The sequence below is a fragment of the Meles meles genome, chromosome 7 (assembly GCF_922984935.1).
Source record: "Meles meles chromosome 7, mMelMel3.1 paternal haplotype, whole genome shotgun sequence".
NCBI lineage: Eukaryota > Metazoa > Chordata > Mammalia > Carnivora > Mustelidae > Meles > Meles meles.
The window spans coordinates 137,343,492-137,366,633 of record NC_060072.1 but is presented as its reverse complement, the minus strand read 5'-3'; the positions used below and the strand labels follow the sequence as shown (position 1 = coordinate 137,366,633).

The 23,142-nt window shown below is 43.9% G+C and overlaps 1 protein-coding gene across 4 annotated transcripts in view; it reads left to right on the top strand.

The window, feature by feature from the left end:
• The first annotated feature begins 22,615 nt into the window (after positions 1-22,615).
• Positions 22,616-23,142, top strand: part of MPP7 (MAGUK p55 scaffold protein 7) — a 306,784-nt gene continuing 306,257 nt past the window's right edge. For all 4 annotated transcript variants that reach the window (XM_046012744.1, XM_046012745.1, XM_046012743.1 and 1 more), the window contains exon 1: positions 22,616-22,814. The gene's annotated coding sequence lies outside the window, so the exon portion shown is untranslated. The remainder of the gene's footprint in view (positions 22,815-23,142) is intronic.

Here is a 23,142-nt window from a genome sequence, read left to right as displayed (position 1 = left end):
CCTCCAAAGTCTTAGCTGTTGGGTCCCGGATTAGGTGATCACACAGAGAAAGAAATGAATTTGTATGGGTCTTGGAGGAACAGGATATGCGGAATCCTACACAGTGGATTTCATTGCTTCATACCAGATTTTTCCCTTTAAAGATTTTCTTAATGCTGGTACAACCTATTCTTTGTCCCCTAGATATATTCTCCTCCTAGTGCTTCTACTTATTGCAATTACTGCTTCCAACTACCGGCGAATATTATTGACCTTGACTATGAGGCAAACCGTGAGCGAAGCCATGCACTGGGTAGTGTTAAGAACACAGGCTTTGGAGCCAGATTATGGGCTCAGATCTCAGCCCCATAACTTAACATCCACTGGCAAAGCATTTAACCTCCTCATACATCATTTTCTTCATTTGTTAAAAAAAAAAGGAATAATAATAATAATACCTTCTTTGTAGAGTTATAATGAGGATTAAATTAACCCTGGGGTCTACAAACCAGTGGATTAGCACTCCGGATGTCTGTGAACTTGAATAGGGGTATTAATTACATCTAAGCTCATTGGTTTTTCAAAGTTACAGTATTGTTAAACCTGTCACTAGAGCTCATCATTTGATATATTAAAAAAGAAACACTTTATTACCATATAACTTTTGTGTCTCCGTATACTTTGTTTCCCCTGTTATCCCATGTGTACTTTTTTATTCATTTAAAAACCCTGTTTTGAGAAGGTGTTGGTTGGCGCTACTGGACTGCCAGAGCGAACTCTGGCACAGAAAAAGCAAAGAATCCTTAATTAAAACATGTGCCAAGTACTTAACAATCCTTCCTGGCACAAAGTCATCATAAATGTGTTCATTATTATTGTTTAATTCTCAAATAACCTAAGAGGGAGATATGGCTGTTATCACCCCACCGGAATGTATGCTTACGAGGGCAAGATTACTTTTTCCGTTTGGTTCATGGTCTATCTCCTGAACCCAACATGTACATGGCATATAGGAGATATTCAGTGAATATCTGTTTCGTGAACCTCTAGATCCCAGTTTGCAAATGAGGACTGCAGGACTTGGAGAGATGGGGTAAAGTGCCCCCAGCCATCCAGCAGCCAAGTGCTCAAGCCTTGGTTGATGTAGCTCCCCAGCTGGAGACCGAATTTCTTCATCCTTTGTCTCCTGGTCATTTCATAATTCTTTTTTTTTTTTTTAAGATTTACTTATTTATTTTAGAAAGAGAGAGAGAGAGCACATGTGAGCACGGGGAGGGGCAGAGGAAGAGAGAGATAAGCAGATTCCCTGCTGAGTGGGGAGCCCAATGCAGGGCTTGATCCCACAATCCTAAGATCACGACCTGAGCAGAAATCAAGAGCTGGATGCTTAACCAACTGAGCCACCCGGGTGCCCCTCATTTCACAATTATTATTTTTTTAAGATTTTATTTATTTATTTGACAGTAACAGAGAGAGATCGAGTGAGTGCTCAAGCAGGGGGAGCAGCAGACAGATGGAGAAACAGGCTCTCCTCTGAGCAGGAAGCCCAACACAGGACTCGATCCCAGGACCCTGGTATCATGAGCTGAGCCCAAAGCAGACGCTTAAATGACTGAGCCCTCCAGGTGCCCCCATTTCACAATTCTTAAAACAGCAGTTTTTCTCAAGGTTAGAATTTGTATTTGGGGAAGACAAAAACTAGTTTTGTCTGGGACTTAAGATTTATTTAAAATTTAGTTTTTTATTTGAGGCAAAATAAACATATAACATTATATTAGCTTCTGGTGTACAATGCAGTGATTTTTTTGTGTACATACAGTTGGCCTTTGAGTAACATAGGTTTGAAATGTGTGGGTCCACTTTTATGTGGATTTTAATTTTTTTTAGTTTTTTTAAATTTTTTTTGTTTTTTTTTTTTTCACTTTTTAAAAATTTCTTTTCAGCTTAACAGTGTTCATTGTTTTTGCAGCACACCCAGTGCTCCATGCAATACGCGCCCTCTCTATTACCCTCCACCTGGTTCTCCAACCTCCCACCCCCCACCCCTTCAAAACCCTCAGGTTGTTTTTCAGAGTCCATAGTCTCTCATGGTTCATCTCCCCTTCCAGTTTCCCTCAACTCCCTTCTCACGTGGATTTTTTTGGATAAATACATACAGTACTATAAATGTATTTTCTCTTCCTTATGATTTTATTAATAACATTTTCTTTTCTCTAGTTTACTTTTTTGGTAAAACACAGGATATAATATGCATAACATACAGAATATGTGTTGATAACTATTTGTGTTATCTGTCAGTCTTCTGGTCAACAGTAGAGTATTAGTAAAGTTTTGGGGAAGTCAATAGTTATATGAAGATTTTTTTTAAAATTCCAGTATAGTTACTATACAGGGTTTTACTATCCCTGGGGATAAAAGATAGTGATTCAACAATTCTACACAGCACTCAGTGCTCATCACAGCAAGTGCACTTTTAATCCCCATCCCCTGTCTCACCCATCCCCCCCTCTCCCCTCCCTTCTGGTAGCCATCAGTATGTTCTCTATAGTTAAGAGTCTGTTTTTTGGCTTGTCTCCTTTTTTTCTTTGTTCATTTGTGTTGTTTCTTAAACACCACATATGAGTGAAATGATATTGTACTTGTATTTCTCTGACGGACTTATTTCCCTTTATACTCTCCAGATCCATCTGTGTTGTTGCAAATGGGAAGATTTCATTCTTTTTTTAATGGTTGAGTCGTTCTGGGGAATGTTCCATGTGCACATGAAAAGAATGTGTATTCTGCTGTTTGGGATGGAATGTTCTGAATATATCTGTTCGAGCCATCTGGTCTAATATGTCATCCAAAGCCACCTTTTCTTTATTGATTATCTGTTTGGATAATCTATCCATTGATGTAAGTGGGGTGTTCAAGTCCCCTACTGTTATTGTATTGCTATTGATTCCTTCCTTTATGTTTGTTATTAGCTGTTTTATGTATGTGGGTGCCCCATGTTGGGCACACAAATATTTACAATTGTTATATCTTCCTTGTTGGATTGTTCCCTTTATCATTAGGTACTGTCCTTGGTCTCCCATTAGTCTTTGTTTAAAAATCTGTTTTGTCTGATATAATATTGCTACTCCAGCTTTCTTTTCACTTCTATTTACACGACAAGTGTTTCTCCATCCCTTCACTTTTTTTTTAGATTTTTATTTATTTATTAGAGAGAGAGAGTAAGTGAGAGAGAGCAAGAGAGCATGCACACCCCAGTGGGAGGAGGGACACAGGGAGAGGGAGAAGCAGACTCCCTGCCGAGCAGGGAGCCCAATGCAGGGTTCAATCCCAGGTCCCTGGGATCATGACCTGAGCCAAAGGCAGACCTTTAACTGACTGAGCCACCCAGGAACCCCTCCATCCCTTAACTTTTAGTCTGTGTGTGTCTTTAGGTTTAAAATGAATCTCTTGTAGTCAGCATACAGATAGGTCTTATTTTTTTTTATCCATCCCATCACTCTGTGTCTTTTTTTTTTTTCCCCCAGAGAGGGAGACAGACAGACAGAGAGAGAGAGAGAGAGAGAGAGAGAGAGAATGAATCTTAAGCAGGTTCCATGCCCAGCACAGAGTCTGACGCAGGGCTTGATCTCACAACCCTTAGATCATGACCTGAGCTGAAATTAAGACTTGGATGCTTAACCAACTGAGCCACCTGGGTGCCCTGACCCTGTGTATTTTGATTGGAGTATTTAGTCCATTTACATTCAAAATAATTAAAGATAAATATGTACTTATTGCCATTTTATTTTATGGTTGTTTTTGTAGTTCTTCTTTGTTCCTTTCTTCTCTTGCTCTCCTCTGTTACCATCAGGTTTGCATATAACATCTTATACATACAGCAGTTTATATTAAATTAATGGTTGCTTCAGTTTGAACCCATTCTTTATTCCTTTCCCCATGTTTTAGGTATATGGTGTTATACTTTACATCTTTTTTATTTTGTGAATCCCTTGACTGATTTTTGTAGATACACTTAATTTTACTGCTTTTGTGCTTCTTACTTTTCTTAGTAAGCATTACTTACTTTTCTTAGAAAGGAAAGGGTTTTTCCTTTCCACTCAAAGAATCCAACTTAACATTTCTTGTAGGGTTGGTTTAGTGGTCATGGATCCCTTTAACTTTTGTTTGTCTGGGAAACTCTTTATGTCTCCTTCTATTCTGAATGATAGCTTTGCAGGATAGAATATCCAGGTTTGCAGGTGTTTTTGTTTTTGTTTTTCAACACTTTGAATATATCAAGTCACTCCCTTCTGGCCTACAAAGTTTTTGCTGCAAAATCATCTGGGAGCCTTGTGGGGTTTCCCTTGTGTGTAATTGCTTACTCTTGCTGCTTTTAATTCTCTCTTTATCAGTACTTTTTGCTGTTTTAATTACTATGTATCTTGGTGTGGGCCTCTTTTGGTTGATTTTGTTGGGAACTCTCTGTGCCTCCTGGATCTGGATTTCTGTTTCTTTTCCTAGGTTTGGGGAGTTTTCAGCTATTATTTCCTCAAATAAATATTCTGCCCCCTTTTCTCTTTCTTCTTCTTCTGGGATCTCTATAATGTGAAACTTATTGTGCTTGATGGTGTTGCTGAGTTCCCTAAGTCTATTTTCATTTTTGATTATTATATTCCCCCCCCTCTCTTCTGTTTAGCTTGATTGCTTTCCCAGTACTTCCCAGTCCTCCAGGTCACAGACCCATTCTGCTTCCTCTAGTCTTATTGTTTACTCCCCCTAGTGTAATTTTAGTTTCAGTTATTGAGTTCTTCCTCTCTGATTGGTTCTTTTTTTATGTTTTGTGTCTCTTTGTTGAGGGTCTCACTGAGGTCTCTACTCTTTTCTCAAGTTCAGGGAGTATCTTTATGATCATTACTTTAAATTCTCTATCAGTCCTATTGCTTATCCCCATTTCATTTAGCTCTCTTGCTGTGGTTTTTGTCCTGGTTTTTCATTTGGGACATATTCCTCTGTCTTCTCATTTTGTCTCTCTGTGTCTGTTTCTAAGTGTTAGGAAAGTCAACCACGTCTCCTGCTCTTGAAAGTGGTGGCCTTATGAAGAAGAGATCCTGTAGTGCTCTGGAGGGCAATGGCCCCTGTTCTTCAGAACCTGGCGTTTCAGTGGTGTCTCTTATGTGTGTTGTATGCAACCTGTTGTTGTGGCTGAGTCACGTTTGCCTTCAGTTGTCAAATGTTTGCCAGGCTGCAGTAGCATGGACCTGCAGGGCACCTTCCCTGTTTTGTCCCCTGAGAAGCTTCTGTTGGTGGGTGGGGCCTGCAGTCAGATCAGATGTCTGCCTCCAGCCCACAGCTGGGGCCACCATCGGACTGGTGTGTATGGTTATCTCCTCTCCCTGGGGCAGGAGACACTTTGGAGAGGTTCTGGCCTGGCCGGAGGGGGCATGTCTGCAGGGGAATGTGGGGGAACAGTACACTGTCAGCAAGCTAAATAGAGCAAGTTGGTGCTGCCCTGGCTCCCACAGGTGTCCATGTATCTAGGCTGGGAGGCAGTCAGCTCTTTTCTTCCTGGAGAAGTCTCCTAAAGATCCTTGTCCCTCCAGCACATGTTCTGAGATCTGTAAATAAATCTCCTTCACATATACTCCTGGTGTTTTTTAAACTCCTGCTTTGATGCTTTCTCCCTGTGGGGCTCTTGGTTGTGCTGTCTCTTTAAAAGCAGGGATTCGGTTTCATATCACCCTCCTGGCTGTCTCAGAGCTGAGCCTGAAAATTTTTAAGTTCCAGTTGTTAAGCCCCCAGATTAAAAGAACTTGTGAAATAAGGCCCCTCTGGTTTTCAAAGGCCAATGTTACAGAGATTTGTGTCCTCCAAGTGTGGGATTCCTGGTGCTTGCATCTGTTTCACTCTCCTTTTTGCACCTGAAGTGTCCCTCCCTCCTGGGGACAGTCCCACACTGGTCTGTTTAACTCCTGACCATGTGTCTGCCTTTCCTATCCTCTTTTTTGTGGCCTCTTCTGCACAATTAGCTGTGGAGAGTTTGGTCTGCTAGTCTTCAGGCCGAGTTCTAGGTTACTCACATTGTTCTGGGTGTTATCTAGTTTTATGCATGGGATAAGGTGAGCTTAAGATTTTCCTACTCTTTCATCTTCCCAGGAAGACTAAATGTGGATTTTTGAGTGGGGGGTGTGGTGTCAGTGTGCCTAACAGCCACATAGTTCAAGGGTCAACTGTATCATGAAATGATCATCACAGTAAGTCTAGTTAACATCTGTCACCATATACTTACAAAATTTTTTTCTAGTGATGAGAACTTTTAAGATTTACTCTCTTGGGGCTGCCTGGGTGGCTCAGTCATTACATGTCTGCCTTTGGCTCAGGTCATGGTCCCAGGGTCCTGAGATCAAACCCCACGTCGGGCTCCCTACTTTGTGGGAAGCCTGTTTCTCCCTCTCCCACTCCCCCTGCTTGTGTTCCCTCTCTCACTGTGTCTCTGTCAAATAAATAAATACATAAATAAAATCTTTAAAAAAAAGATTTACTCTCTTAGCAACTTTCAAATATGCAACACAGTATTATTAACTATAGTCACCATATTTTGGCTGGACTTCTTGACAGAGAAATGGAGGCAGAAGGAGATCTTCAGATGATATACAGAACTGAGTAACCCAGATTTCACCAGGTCATATTGGCATATGAGTGTTCATAGCTTTCCACTCATATCTGCTAAAGGGAATTCTACCCACTCCAGCTTAGTTCCTGGGATTTTACAGTATAGGATTTGAGTTCAGAGAAAATGAAGAAGTTACAGAGATGTCTTCTAGAAAGGATTTTTACCCATGGGAAAGGACACAGAGTAGAAACTGAAGGAAAGAGACAGTGACAAGGAGAGATAAGATCCACAAAGGACACCTGACAATGACAGAGAAAGTTTTGGGGACCGACTACCATTTTTTTTGTTTTAATGTAAAATGGCTATTAGAGATGAAAGAGACGATTTTTCAAAGTTTTGTTGTGCAAAACTTCTTAGCTCCTTTGTCCTACCTACCACTGAGTCATGGGCATTTCTTTTAAAGAAGAATGTTAATTGCTCAGCCTCTGAACTTATGGTTAGTTTCTTTTTTTTTTTTAAGATTTTATTTATTTATTTGACAGAGAGAAAGCACAAGTAGGTAGAGAGGAAGGGAAGCAGGCTCCCCACTGAGCAGAGAGCCCGACCCAGGGCTCGATCCCAGGACCCTGGAATCATGACCCGAGCTGAAGGCAGAGGCTCCAACCCACTGAGCCACCCAGGTGCCCCTTATGGTAAGTTTAATACTACTTCTTTAGGACAGGGACTACAAGACATTTCTGCTTTTACATGGGTTATAATTATCCCATCCACTTTGGTCAACACAAGGTCTCCACGCATCGCTTCTCTCCTATTTTATTCTCCTTGCCAGGGTCACCTGCCTGCTAAGTTGCTCTCAAGTCCTTTAGTGCAGTGCAGGGCTCATTACAAAACATGGAGGATCAGAGTTCTTCCTGGCTCTGTGATTCATTTTGTCACATGGTCCTCGGCTGGCACAAAATGCAACCAGGGTCTCTCCAATTTTCTTAGAAAAGCAGGTGGTGTTTTTGTTTTTGTTTTTGTTTTTGTCTTCTGTATCTTCACAGCTATACAGAAACATGCTTCCAAAAACAAGTAATGGGTTTCAGGGACAGTGAAGTCTAAATAAATCCTTTATTTTTTTTTAAGATTTTATTTATTTGTTTGACAGAGAGAGAGTGAGAGACCACACAAGCAGAGGGAGCAGAAGATGAAAAGGGAGAAGCAGGCTCTCCACTGAGCAGGGAGTCCAATGTGGGTCTCAATCCCAGGACCCTGTGATCATGACCTGAGCCGAAGGCAGATGCTTACCTGACTGAGCCACCCAGGGACCCCTAAATAAATTCTTTAAGAAACTTCTGTGAAGAAAAAAATATTTTTTTTAAAGATTTATTTTGGAGAGACAGGGAGAGAGTACATGTGTGCACAGGCATGCATAGTGGGGAGAAGCAGAGAGAATCCCAAGCAGATTTCTGGCTGGGGGTGGAGCCCCACGCCAGGCTTGATCTCAGGACCCTGAGACTTGAGCCAAAACCAAGAGTCAGATGCTTAATGGACTGAGCCTTCACTGTGAAGAAAATTTAATTTGAAGGGTTGAGAGTGACAGAGAAGGGTATGACTTTGGTGTGAGGCAGACAGGTTTGATCCCCAGTTCTGTGAATTATTAATTGCCTAAATTCAAGTGATTATTATCATTGATTTAGTCTCAGTTTTCTTATCCGTAAAATAGAGATAGCGACATATAGCACCATGGTATTTATTGTGAGGACTGAGTGACATAATCTGGGTAACATACTTAACAGGTCTTTACTATTACCTTTATATTTAACATGGAGCAAGTTAGATGTTTGGAGCAATAGCACAGAAAGATCTTTTCTCAGTTGGCATTGATTTTCATATCTATAATTAACCTTTTCTTGGTTTTCCAGAATATTCTTCCCCAAAGATATATCCTGGTCTCTAGCTTTTGTGGTATTTAAAATTGCTTCCATATTTGAATGCTGGGTCTTTTTTCTGGTTTCTACTTGTACCATGAAGGTTTCAGACCTTCCAGATCCAAGTTTTGGGCTGGTTAAGCTCCGGGAGTGATGAGCTTCTCATCTCCTTGAGGAGTGGGGAGGAAGCTTCTCAGAGCACAGTATCTCAAAGGGGCAGAGCCCCGAGATCTCAGGTCAGGTCTCTTCCTCCTGGAGTACTTAGCCCTGCCTTCCCTAGGGTTGCCCTCTCAGTTATCATGAAGCAGATGAGTCTCACCACAGGCCACTCCTGGGACCCTCCTTTACCACGAACCACAGTAAAACAATCAAACAAAAATCACGCTAAAAAAAAAAAAATCCAAAACGGAGAAACAGATGGTTTGAGATGGAAATTAAATATTTTAAATTGTGAAAAGATAAAACTATAAGTCACCAATTATGAAACAAAGATTTGGGACACACCCTGAATAATTAAGAGCATGGAGGGAGAAATGGGTGTCAAATCATTGCAATGATTTTAATTTGACCCCTTCCCAGTATCAATAAGTAATTGGTGACTTCAATAAATTTTTTTAAAGTAGGCTTGTTATAAGGGTCCTTTTCTGCACTAGTATTATAACAAATAAAAATAAGACTAATTTCAATTATTTTATTTTGAAATAGACTTTTTTCTTTCCTGTCAGATAAAATTTTCCTAAAATACCTTTTCCTCACTAGCTAAAAATATCTGGCAACCCCTAATGGTCTTAAGATCTAGTCCAAATATCTCAGCCTGGTGATGTAGGTGATTTCACTGTTTTCTAACACTTCCCTACAGAAATCTTTTGTTCCATCTCATATCCTCCTTTTTCTCCAAACGTAGTTAACTTGTTGCTGCCTCAAAGATTTTATTCATCTTGAACCCCAAGAGTAAGGCCCTCTTCCAAGGAATTTGTCAGTCTGTGTATTTCTCTTGCTCAACTCATTTCTCTTCCTTCAATTCACGCTGATCTCTCATACTTTTGTTCTCGAGGGGCCTCATCCCTTCATGTAGAGATGACCCAGGTGTGGTTGGAGGATATAAGTAAGAAGCCTCCACAGTACCTTAAACATACAGTTTCCCTACCTGAGGCAATGAAGGGCACAGGAAGCATAATTTAGATGGAGAAAATGTGTATTTTTATGAATGGCATTTTCAATTCTCCATATTTAAATCCTGTTCTGAATTTATGTTTTAGTTTTATTTCATTATAGCTCAAGGTAACTCATAAGACAATTAACTTAAGATATGTAATCTCAATCGGAGTAGATAAATAAACCAAGCAAATATTTTTCAAGGATCAAACGTTCTTTGAAATGAATTTCTGAAGCTTCATCACATGCCATTTAGAAATTGGTTCTCGTGGTGCCTGGGTGGCTCAGTGGGTTAAAGCCTCTGCCTTCAGCTCAGGTCATGATCCCAGGGTCCTGGGATCAAGTCCCATATCGGATGGTCTCTCTGCTCAGCGGGGAGCCTGCTTCCCCTCCTTCTCTCTCTTCCTGCCTCTCTGTGTGCTTGTGATCTCTGTCTGTCAAATAAATAAATAAAAATCTTTAAAAAAATAAGAAATTGGTTCTCTAAAGCATAGAAGTCATAAATTGCTTCTTGCAATATCATTTGTGAAGCGGAAACCCACACCATGTCTATAGATGGTGTAATTTGGATTTGACTTCACTGAAGCAAGACAGGTAAAAACCATTCCCTCTTCCCGCACACAGAAACCAGCGACTATGTATCTGAAAGCAGTTCCATGAGCAAGAACAAACCTAGGCCTTTCAGCAGAGACTCCTGACTGGCCTGGTGAGCCATGGAAGATGGAAGATGGAAGGAGGAACCCCAGTGTCAAGGGAGGCCTCATGATCTGTCCGGTGTTGTGCTCAGTGCTTTGATGTGTCCTCTCACTTAGTGTTTGTAACACCCCTGCCCCATGGACGTTCTTATCCCCATTGTGATGGTTAAAGAAAGTGCAATTATAGGATCAGTCCAAGAGTCGGATTATGTATTTCAATCCAAGGTAAATAATGGTTATCCATGATGGTTGGAATGCTCACTCCACTGGGGGGGTCGCGAATAGCGAGACATGAAAGTAAGGTCAAGCTTAAAAAGACTCTAAGAGACTTTGACACTTGCTCACAACAGACAATGGCACCCAGAGTGACAGCACATGGCTGTACAGCTTCTGCAGGACACAGGCACCTGAGGTCATATCATAGGTATCAAGTATTTGTAATTTTATTTTCACGAAATCCTGTTAGATGTCAGTGAAGTGTCTTGTTCTAACAAAAGCAGCCCATGATGATAGTTTCCGAACAAACAGAAATGAAGCATCTTGAGGAAGGGTGTCTTTTCCTACTTGGTGCCATGACACCGACTACATGAGCTGGTTTAAGGGCAGTGACCCTTAAATCACTAACTATTCTGTGAAACTCCTAGCTGGTCTGCATTGGATTGGTCTCCCTTCCACCATATCAATGTATCAAAACATCCATGGTTTCCAATTACTGCAAGTACTGGTAGACTTCCCCTATATATAATTTTTTTTTAAAGTCAGAGCACCTGTGGTTAAAATTCAGGAGAGTTAACTTGAGTCCTTGGGGACAAAATCAATTTTTTGCAGGAAGCAGTTTTTATAAATCTTGATTTCATACAATTTTGTAATTGCCACCGAATTTTTCTAGTATGTGTAAAGGGCAAGGATGCTGCTCCTTTGTTGTGGAATATCTGCCCTTGTGTTTTAGGACATTGACTTTGTTGGCTAAACCTCTTCTCTTTTTGCCATCTTACCTGGAACTACGGAACAGAGAGGGGCCTGTCTGGCTCCTAGATCCTCCCCCTTTTATGAAAATGGTCACCCACGCACAGGCATGAGTATGGCGGCCGAGATTCCAACACGAACCCTGGGTAGAATGAGTAGCTCCAAACTTTGACTCCTCCCCAGGCCGAAGCAATGGGCTGTCTGTGAAGAGTGCAAAATGTGGAACTGAGAAATGTGGTGCCTGAGACATGAGGGAGCTGAGTCACACTAAAGGTGGTGCTGCAGGAAAACCTGACCTTGTCTTTCCAGCCTTGAGTGTCCAAATCTTCCACCAATCCCTTGAAATACTTCCGTGTGCTTTGTATATATGTATATACACATACACATGCATATATAAAATATTCTAAAAGTAACTTTGTTTTTTTTTTTTAGAACACTTCTAGATTTATAGAGAAGATATGAAGATAGAACAGAGCGTTCCCATATACACTGTAGTTTCCCCTAGTATGAACATCTTGCTTTGGTATGGTACATTCGTTATAATTAATGTAACGATATCCATACACTTGTTAATTAAAGTCCACAGTTTAATTAGGCTTCCTTCGTTTAATGCATGATGTCCTTTTGCTGGGCCAGGATTCCATCTAGGCTACCATATTACATTGACTTGTTATATCTTCTTAGCTTCCTCTTGGTAGTGATGGTCTCAGACTTGTCTTGTTTTTGTTGACCTTGACAGCTTTGAGGACTACTGGTCAAGTATTTTGTACAATGTCCCTCTCTTGGGATTCTTCTGATGTTTTTCTCATGATTAGACTGAGGTTATGGATTTGAGGAGGGAGACCATAAATAACGTCAACATGAATTATCATGACTGTTGATGTTGGTCTTCATCATCCGGCTCAGGTAGCAATTATCAGGCTTCTCAGTCGCAGAGGTTCTCTTCCTTACCTCCCTTTACTTACTGACCTCTTTGGAAGGCAGTCACCATGCAGACCTCACGATTAAAGCATGAGAATATATGCCACTTCCGCAAACGTGGAGCCTCTATGTATATTATTTGGAATTTTGTATGGGAGATCTGTCTCTTCTCCCTACAACAGATAGTTTAAATTTATATTAAATTGAAGCTGCTCAAATAGCTTTCAACAACAACAACAACAACCCCTTACAAATGATCCACTTCAGGAGAGAGAAACTCAAATGCCTATAGAGGTCAGGTAGGTAGCCGAGAGAATGAGTGAAGCAGGTTGGACGTGGTCCATGGCAGATTGCAAAGCACATGGCAGCTCTGACAGGGGCATGGTCTCTGCTCGTGGCAGTTGCTGCTACATGGGAGTGTGGGTCAGCTTTGCCATAGCTTCTTTAAAAAATATATATATATATATAAATAAACTAGTACATTGGACATTTACATGAAATCTCCTGATTTTGAGAGGTTGGCAACTAATCCAAATTTTTACAAAATCTGTGTTGACCCAACATGACTGTAGTTTGTGACTTCTTGGGCAGATTTATAACTACACATATCATCAGTAAGGAAATTGCCTTAGAAAGGTAGATAAGATGTCCCAGGTCACACCACTGGATTTGGGAGCTAAACTGGGATTGCCATTCAGGGTTGTAATATTAGTATATAATCCTCTCCTTTGGAGAATATTCAACAATTGGTTCGCTTTCTCAGAATCATCTGGACTTTGTTCTAAATCCTTCCTTTAAGAAAATATGTGAACTGGAACTCCTAGGACACCATATCTTTCATCAATTCTACTCTAATTAATTGGTGCCATTAATTCCATTCATGCACTGTTTGTCTTATTTTCTTTTGTTCCTTGCTAGAGTCCATGTTCATTTGTCTAATTCATGTTACACTTGAGTTGAACAGGCAAATGTCCACATTGGCAACAATGATTTGCAAATGCACAAATCAGAATCCTGTAATCCTCTGGAGACTATGAATTGTGCCTTAAACATTTTCTTATTCTTTCCCCTAACCCAGGACCCGCCACAATAACTGGCATATAGTAGGTGCTCAATAATTCCTTCTTGAATGAATGGCAGTCATTAATGTCTTCAGTAAGATGAAATACCAATACATAGTAATAGTCCTTTTTAAAAAAAAGATTTATTTATTTATTTGAGAAAGAGGGCGAGTGAGCATGTGAGTGGGGGGGAGGGGCAGAGAGAGACTCTTAAGCAGATCTCAAGGGGGCACAGTCTCTGCCCTTGGTGGTTGCTGCTGTATGAGAGTGGGAGAGTGGGAGTCAGCTTTGCCACGTGGAGTGTGGAGCCCGATGCCAGGCTTGATCTCATGACCCTGAGCTGAATTCAAGAGTCGGACACTTAACTGGCTAAGCCACCCAGGCTCCTCTCAACACAATAATATTGATGGCTCCTAGAACAAACCCAATAGTGTGGAAATGAAAATATGTGGCATTTGTTAATGGGAACCATTATGCCATTCTTAACAGCATAGGAGCTGTTTTCAGAAGTTTAAAGAAGTTATTATTCAGTTATTTACAGAGTGTTATTAGAACTTTATTTTTATTTAAAGATTTTGTTTATTTATATGAGACTGAGAGAGAGCATGAGCTGCGGGAGGGACAGAGGGACAGAGAGAAGCAGGCTCCGCGCTGAGCAGGCAGCCCTACATGGGGCGGGATCCCAGGACCCTGGGACCATGACCAGAGCCACAGGCAGACACTCAACTGACCGAACCACCCAGACACCCCTAGAACTTTAAATTAGGAATATCATATAGCAGTCTTGTCTGTAAGGACATTAACCTCTTTTGTCAATTCTTCGGCTCGCTTATATACATCTTGCATTCTTTGGTGTATTTCTCTACACATACTCTTGGTTACATGGCTTCCTTAAATCTTAGAATTTAAACTTCCGTGAATCAGAGACTTATTTATTAAGTTCCTTTATTTCCTGCTCATAAACCAGGGAGTGAGGAATTTTTCGATAAAGGTATAGTCATGGAGAGTTAAGAAAAGAGAGGCAATCAAGCAGGAGAGTCCGATCTCCCAAGTCCTGTCTTTGCTGACCGCGGCCCTGAGCGCCGGGAGCACCCCAGAGTCACACATTCTCAAACGGTTTCTTCTGCCGCAGCTTTTATAGCTTTCTGTGTTGCGACTGCTTCTCTTTTCCATGTGTCTTAATCTTCGCCGCACAACGAAGAGTGAGTCAGGTTTTAAGCGGTGAGAGGAGGGAGCTTCTGCTTTCTAGGTCAGCGCTGATTAATGAATGATGGTGTCGTTTCTGGGGAACCCAAGTAGCACGAGAGCGATTTTTGCTCCTGATGCTCCCTTGTGAGCCCAGCGAGGTAAGTATGGAGATGACTGAGATTAATTAAATATAAGTGGTGCATAACTCATTTCAGCATAAGAATTTTTTTCCCCTCAACTTTTGGATTGATCCGCTGCTTTCTGAATGCAAAATATTTACTCCGATCGGGTCACAGGGTGCACACGGGCTTCGTTCTTTGGGTCGGTTCTTGCACCACGGAAGTGACTCCTTCCGACCGACAGCACTCCTGACCTGGGTGCGTGGGAGGACGGAGGCTTACTTGGTTGAGTAGGAGAGACTTTAAGTGATTCATGTCCATCTCTCTCTCTCTGTCTCTTTCCCTATATCCCCAGCGAGAGCATCAGACACATTACAGGGCCCATCGGGCTTGAGCAAGCAGAGGACAGATCACAGATGGGCTGAGGCTCTGGAGTTTAGCACACCAGCAGGTCTCCTTATCAGCCTAATGATAAGCTATTAGCAGAGTTGGATCATTCCAGGGCTCCTGGATGGTTTTTCTCAAACGCATATGGAATTACGCTGTGCTGAGGCCCCCCTCCAGGTTTGTACCAAGGAGTTCATGGAATCATTGGGGCTCAGCGTGCAGACACCCCACATATCTTGCTGTCACTCCTCACCCCCCGCTCCTTGGAGTTATTACATGGCTCTCAGCTTCTGCACAGAAGTCCTGGAGGGAGCAGGCGACTGCTGATTGCATCAGAAACCAGTCTTGAAGCATTGCCAAGTAAATATGGACAGATCAGAGCACAGTCACCGTTAATAATCTAGATGAATGTTTCTTGCTTCCCACGATTGGTGGATCAAAACTCTCCCATTTTAAAATGAGTTCTGAATTTATTAGTGCAGCCAAGGTCTGCTGGACACTTACTCTGGGCCAGATCTGGGGATGCCAACTGGGGGTAACGTAGGGAATGTCATCATGGGGACCATTTCTTTCCTTTCATTTATAAGCAACATCAAGCTGGTATTTTTAGCTAAGAGAAAAAAATATTTCCCCAAACTATGGCCTTAGAATTTTGATCAAGGGCCCTTTAGATAAGTGAGGGCTAAAGCAGAGTTTCTTAACCTCCGCCCATAAACACAGCCGAAGGTATTCTACCCTCCTTTTCAGGATCACGGCTGTAATGAATTAGTCAATTACGGACATGTTGGGGGAGAACAGCAGGAAGGACTGCATTCGTTTCTCAGGGCTTGTGTGAGTTGAAAAAGCTCTTCAGGTACTTTTAATATCCTTTAATAATTTCTCCTTTTGCTAGAGTCTATAGATGTTATTGCTCCCATACAGGAACATGTTTATGGGTTTTTAAAAAAGATTTATTTATTTATTTGAGAGAGCGCATGAGTGGGGGGAGGGGAAGAGAGAGATAAGCCCTCAAGCCGACCCCTTGGTGAGCTCAGAGCCCGATGTGGGGCTTGATCCCAGGACCCCGAGATCATGATTTGAGCCAAAATTAAGAATCGGATGCTTCAACCGACTGAGCCATCCAGGCGCCCCTGTATATAGTTTTTTGAGTGTGACACAGTTGTAACTATAGGAGTCTGGATGACTCTGGTGGTAGTTTGCTGGTGGCGATAAGGTTGTATGACCCGGTCCAGAGTAAAAGGAGATGCAGAGATGAGAGCTGGTAACGTGATCTGGAAAGAGTCGATCAAGAGTCCAACAGTCACACACCATCCGAGACAAAGCCGAAGTCTAAGTTAGGCTGATGAACTTGTAGCAAGGGAGAGTGCTCCAAGGGACCCACGGAGGGCCTCACCAAACAAAGGAGACAAGGTTATAGTAGGGTGTGCAGGGAGACTGGATGTTAGGTAAGATCTAAATGAAACAGTGATATGATGACCTCAAAGCAGAGCAAGGCCGTGAGTAATATTTTATAAACATTTAGTAATGTTTTTACTAACATCAGGTCTGGGCTGAACGGCAAACTTGGAGTACTAGTTCGGGGATTAAGGTGGCGTGCTGTGTCTCCCAACCCTCTACCTGAAGGTCTGCACCTCGGCTGCAAATCAAGGCTGCTTCTTTGTGTCAAAGTGACCCACAGGCTCCCATCATCCAGACAAGTGGCAGTGGGGGTGGGGGGACGGGGGTGGGGGAGGAGTTCATTCTTACTGAGCAACTCAACTAAGTTTCCAGCAGTCTGTGACTTTAGAGAACACGTTTTCTTACCCTCGTGTCCTTGGTGTTAATGGACAAAAGCAGTTTTTCCAGGTTCACATGAGTCTGACAAGAAGTAAAAGTAAAGTTTTTACTGAGGCCCCAAGAGATAGCAGATATCAAATTCTCAAGTCGCCAGAGCAGGAAGCAAATCTCAGAGGAAATATCTTAGCTCCTTGTTGACTCTTAAAAGTCCCTCCCTCAAAATAGGATCATTAAAGGGCAACGGAAGTGGAGTTTGGGAAGGCTCTACAAGGAAGTTTTCTTCAAAGAAAGCAAGGCTGAGTTCCAGCAAAACTCTGGTCCAAGGTCTTCCTCCTTAATCTCATCGGGGAGGGGCAGCAGGGGGTCTTGAGGGCCACTTGATTGGTGTTCTCTGGTTCTGAGAGTATCTGACTTTGAACTGCGGGATCTAAGAGTGAGAGGTTGAAGGTATTCAAAGAGAGAGAAAGCGAGCGAGTGAGCAGGGAAGGAGGAGAGAGAATCCTCAAGACCCACGTTCTCTGAGAGTCAGGTGTGTTTGAGTATGGAGGGGAGCGGAGGATGTGTGAAGGTTTCTTGAGGACCCGAAGAGAGCCATATGGTGAGAGCGAGCTGTGCTGCAGACATGTAAATCCTGTCCCAGAGGATTTACTCCTGGAGAGGCGATCTATAGGTGCATTTGTAGGAAGTTCCCCAAGGGAGGAGGTAGCAGCCGGAGCAAGCTGCATAGACCAGGATAGGACAGGCAGAGTGAGATGCTCTGGTCCAGATGGTTAGGAAGCACAGAAGAGGGCTGCCGGGGTGGCTCAGCGGTTAAGCGTCTGCCTTTGGCTCAGGTCATGATCGCAACATGTTGGAATTAAGCCCCACATCAGGCTCTTGGCTCAGGGGAAGTCTGCTTCTGCCTCAGCTTCTGCCTCTCCCCCGCTCATGCTCTCTCTGTGTTATCTGTCTCAAATAAATAAAATCCTTAAAAAAAAATTGTTTAAAAAAAGAAAAAGAGAAAGCACCCAAGAGAGCAAGTGCTCTCTTTGTCATTGGCCGGGCCCAGAGCAAAGTCTCCTTGCAGCAGGAACACTTGAGCGTGAATTCGGCCTCCTTTCTCCCTATGTTATGAATTTGGAGGAGGTTCCTTTCCCCTTTCCTGGAGGACCCAGTCTCCTTGCATGGGACCCCTGCTGGGGGACTGCAGGGAAGCCCTGTCTCTGAAGGAAGCTTGTGGTTGAGCAAAGTAGATTGGCATTCACATTACAGTTTCTGAGTTCAAACCGTATTTTATGGGGGCGCCTGGGTGGCTCAGTGGGTTAAAGCCTCTACCTTCGGCTCAGGTCGTGATCCCCGGGCCCTGGGATGGAGTCCCACATCCGGCTCTCTGCTCGGCGGGGAGCCTGCTTCCCCCTCTCTGCTTGCCTCTCTGCCTACTTGTGATCTCTCTCTCTGCTTGGAATAAATAAATAAAATCTTTAAAAAAAAAGAACTTCAAACCGTATTTTATGGCTTGACTGATCAAAGGATTTTTTTTATTACCTAAAAGCCATCAGAAAAGTTATGGGACATTTTCATCTGAACAGGTATGGGAGGGACAGAGGTAGGTGGAGTTTTGTTTTCTGTTTCCGCCAACTTGCTTGCCCTGTGTGTGGGTCTCACGAAGAGTCGCTAATTTGGCCAGTACTTTTGCTCTTTGAAGAAATCTGTGTCAACAGGTGTTCGTCACACCGGGAAATTGGGAATTAGAAGACTTAAATGGGAACGGCAGCTTGAAACTAAAAGAGACGAGGGTACTTGGTGTCTGGAAGCCAACTGAAATAAAGAGATGCCAAGAGAGCTGGCAGTCGCTGTCGAAGACTTTGGCCTTGGCCATTGGGCCTCCATGTTCATGTGAAAGTCTGGGCAAAGACTGTCACTGAACAGAAAATGGAGCCCCGCTGCCTGACTACAGAAAACGTGGTGGGGCAGGATCCGAGCCTCTCTGGCAATCTGTCCAGAGCCTGTTCTCTGGGAAATCTCTGCCCATGAAGAGATGAGCCCCACCAGCCATGTTGTTGGCCTCCACCCTCCCCACTCCCATCACCTCCCTCATCACAGGGGATGGGATAGAGGAGCGGGGAGAGGCCAGGCAAGGTCACTCTTACTCTCTCCTTAGAATTTGGGATTGGGCCAAGGTGGTTTAGTCAGGGATGGGGGAGCACTGGGGTAGCTATATTTTGACTCTCGGACTTAGGAGCCAGGAAGGCTGTTTTCCAGGGAAGAATAGGAGAGTAGAGAGAGGCAGGTTTGGAGATGGAGGAAACTGTAGCTGAGTTCTCGTCTCTCAGGCTCCAGCTCCTGGCCCTCTTGGGGACTGACTTCTTTCTGCCCTTGGATTCTCGAAGTTACCCCTCTGTCTTTAGAACTGATTTTTGAGGGACGCCTGGGTGGCTCAGTCAGTTAAGTGTCTGCCTTTGGCTCATGTCATGATCTTGGGGTCCTGGGATCCAACCCCATGTCAGGCTCCCTATCCAGGGGAGAGCCTGCTTCTCCCTCTCCTGTTCCCCCTGCTTGTGTTTTTTTTTTTTTTCTCTCTCTCTCTCTGTCAAATAAATAAAATCTTTAAAAAAAAAAGACCCTGGTCTTTTTTGATTTTTTGATGTTTGAATTCTATTATTAGGGCACAGAGATTACTTTTCAGTGGCTTTGAAGCATGGTGCCCTATATTTCAATAGTTACATTTTTATTTACTTTGTAATTTATTTAGCTGCCACATCTTGAGATTCACCTGCCACTGCCAGCTGCCACCGAGACACTCTGCAGTTCCCCCGAGTTTCCCCCAGCCCTCCACAGTGGGGCTGGCTCGCTTTTCCTATAGGCATCTGCGGATGGTGTGAGTTCAACCTGTAAGGAGAAAGCCGTGCCCAGAAGCAGGGGGAGAGGCCGGAACTAGTAGAACAGAGCTCTAACTCCAAGGGCTTCAGCTCTGTCCTAATTCTGACCGAATAGGATTAATACTGTTAACTCATTACAGTCCCAAAAGGAATGTCATAGTTCAAAGGGGCTGTGCACTCTACTTCATGACTTTTGTTTAAGAAACGAAGGGGAGGATGATGTGAAGCCATGATCAGTGTGTTGTTTCTATGTTGCGCGACTCTGATGCTTTCAGGATGCTGTTTCTCATTGGATTCTTGTTTCTACGTTCTGGGCTCATCCATGCTAGGCAAGCTTGCGATGTGGGGAAAGTTGATTTTTTTTTTTTTTTAATGCAGTGGTTTCTATGGCTTTGCATTAGATTTCCTTCTACCCAGCTGGGTAGAACCTGGTCCCAGGTTCCTCCGTTTGTTGCTCCCTGGATCTAGAACCTTGTAGCCTTTCAGTGGGGTGACTCCTACCGATTCGGTGACTCCTCATTTCCTTCGGGATGATTCCCTTGGCCCCTTCTGGATTCGGTTCCCTCTAGCACCTCGATTTCCCCATCCTCTGTGAGGTAACAGATTGTAGATCCAACTGGGTCCGTGTCATTCTCATTATTAGACCCCCACATCTAGCAGAACCCTTGAAACTAGCTGGTTTCCTAGATCTATGCCTGATAGACTGGCTTGGTGGATGAAGGCCCACTTCTTTGGTGACTCCGAAAAAGGTCTTCTCTGTTCCTACATCATCACTTCTCTTCCTCCTTTAGGGCCTTTGTTCTTCTGTTTGCTGGGAATGCCACTGCTCTCGAGTGTGCATAGCTGCCGTTTTTTGATTTAAGTGGCAACCCAGAGTAGTTCTCTTTCCCTTCCCAAATTCAAGTAGTGCTTCTATCCCTTCGGTCACTCTTTCTTCTCCTCCTCTGCCTTTATTCCTTTCTGTAAATGTATCCGTTTACTGGTTCATTACCTTTCTTTTATGGATAAATAGCTTCCAGTCTGCCTTGTTCAGGACAATACTTAGTAGAGTGCCTAGCTCACTGAAGGAACTAGAATATGATGATGAATGTTCTTTTTTTAAAATATTTTATTTATTTGACAGAGAGAAATCACAACTAGGCAGAGAGGTAGGCAGAGAGAGAGGAGGAAGCAGGCTCCCTGCGGAGCAGAGACCCGATGCGGGGCTCGATCCCAGGACCCTGAGATCATGACCTGAGCCGAAGGCAGAGGCTTTAACCCACTGAGCCACCCAGGTGCCCCTGATGATGAATGTTCTTATACATTTGTTGCATAAATGAATACAAGAATAACTTTTGATATAAATCACTCAATCCTAAAGAAAGAATGTTAGGGTGGAATTTTAGGCACGATTGGGAAAAAAATTTGGAGTGCTTTCTTTCCAATTTGTTCATAGTAGACAGTGTTAAGTTCTTATGTTTTTCTTACATATTTAAGCATAATTAGGTCTCAGAGTACGCTGTGACACATATTTTCAGACTATCATTTAGGATTCCATTTATTACAAGGGTTCTATAAAAAATGTGTTAGATAGGGACACCTGGGTGGCTCAGTCTATAAAGTCACTGCCTTCAGCTCAGGTCATGATCCCAGAGTCCTGGGACTAAGCCCCACATTGGGCTCCTTGCTTGGTGGGGAACCTGCTTCTCTCTCTGTCTCTGCCTGCCACTCTGCCTGTGCTCTCGTGCACTCTCTCTGACAAATAAATAAATACATAAAGTCTTTAAAAATGTGTTAGATAATGAGGTCACTGTCCTTCAAAGAATTTTACCTTATTCTCAGGAAGAAAGACAAAAGTGGATTTGCGCTATTCTTTGTATTGAGTTTCTTGTCCTTTTCAATTTCATGTTTACCTTAATATTCTTTTCCTTCTTTAGGTGTGATTTTTGTCAATTTCCTTTTTTTCCCCACTCCTATATAATTTATGGAGTTGTTGGAGGAAGGACTTTATTTCCAACAGTCTATTTCAAAACCTCATGGGAATGGCAGGAAGAGCAAACAGAATAGTAAGGCAGCCAGAGAGTTAAAGGAGTGTGGTCCCCAGATGAGTTACACTTCACTCCCTTCTAAACTGGCTAGGATAACACGGGGCTTGCCTTGGGGTCTGAGAGCTCAGCTTACTCAACCATGGGTCATTGATCATTATCTCCTGCTCCCTCACCTTTCGGTTTCCAAAGTCTAAGTTACATCTTGGAATTTAGTCACATTCTCTTCTTATAATTCCTTGCATTAGTTGAGTTTTCCAATTTGTACTCTCTGAATTTCTTTCCATATACTACCTCTTTTGGTTTTGGCTTTTGTTAATGCTTTATTTGGTCCTTCGGATTCTAAATTCTTCCTGTCCGGGAGTTTTCCTATAAATCTATTACTGCGTGGTGCACTCTAAGTAATGCATGCCCCATATGGAATACAGGTAAAACGAAAAAACAAAGTTACGCATAATTTTGCCAAGACTGAAAACATTTTATGCCTTTTCTTTGCACAGGACAATTTCCCTCTGAATTTTATGCAGCATTTAAAAAATACCCAGGAGACCTCCCTAAAGCCAAGCGATATTAAAGATTAGCTGTTATTCATCAAGTTCATCCGGGAATGAAAGAATCGCTCGCATCTGGCAAGGAAACCTGACTATCCCAGGTTTTGCGCTTCAGAGAGGTTTCAGGTCCATAAAGCCGCCCATTCTGCAGCCACCTGGGAACAGAGCGTGTGGGGCGGAGCTTCCGTTGATTGAAGGCCGAGGGAGAGGAGCTACAGAGTTCTCACCAATCAGAGTTCCGCTTTGTTTTCTCTTACTGACCAATGAGGAAGCTCTGTCGGCGAGGCTCCCTTCAAGTCCGGGACGCCTACCTCTGTCGCAGCCTATCAGCACACGCCTTTTACGAAGCGCCGCGGAGCTCCCGCCCCGCGGGCAGTGCGGCCCGGCCCCTCCCCGCCCCTTCAGCCGTGGCCCCGCCCCGCCGAGGGAGGGGGCCAAGTCGGTTACTTACTGGGCTGGGGGTGGGGGCCGGGCTCCCGCTGGGCTCGTGTGTTCTGCGCCCGCCGAGGCGGTGCCGAGCCCGCTGGCTCGTGATTGTCCTTTGCGGCGGCTGCGGTCTCTGTCTCTTTGCCTCCCGACCCGGGGCTGCAGAGACCAGAGCGGTCGCGCCTCCCGCGGGCCACGGCTGCCCAGAGCAGGTAATGGGGTGCCGTAGCTGCAGCCCCTATCGGAGCACCGGTGCGGCGCGGGCGATGGGGTCTGCTCCCCTGACTGCTCCCGCAGGCGGCTGCCGGGCCGAGCCGGGCCGCTTCACCCGGAGCCTCCCGCCCGCCTTAAGACGCCTCCGCCCGGGAGCCCGCGGCGGCTGCGGCGGCGGCGGCGGCACCTTGCGGGGAGGTGGGGGCGGGGCCGGGCGGGGGACCGCGAGGGGGAGGGGCGGGGGCAGCTGCTGGCGGGACCCCCTGGGGACTCCGAGTGAGGCGGCTGGGCCCAACGGAGGGCGCTGGGACGTGCAGGTGGAGGAAA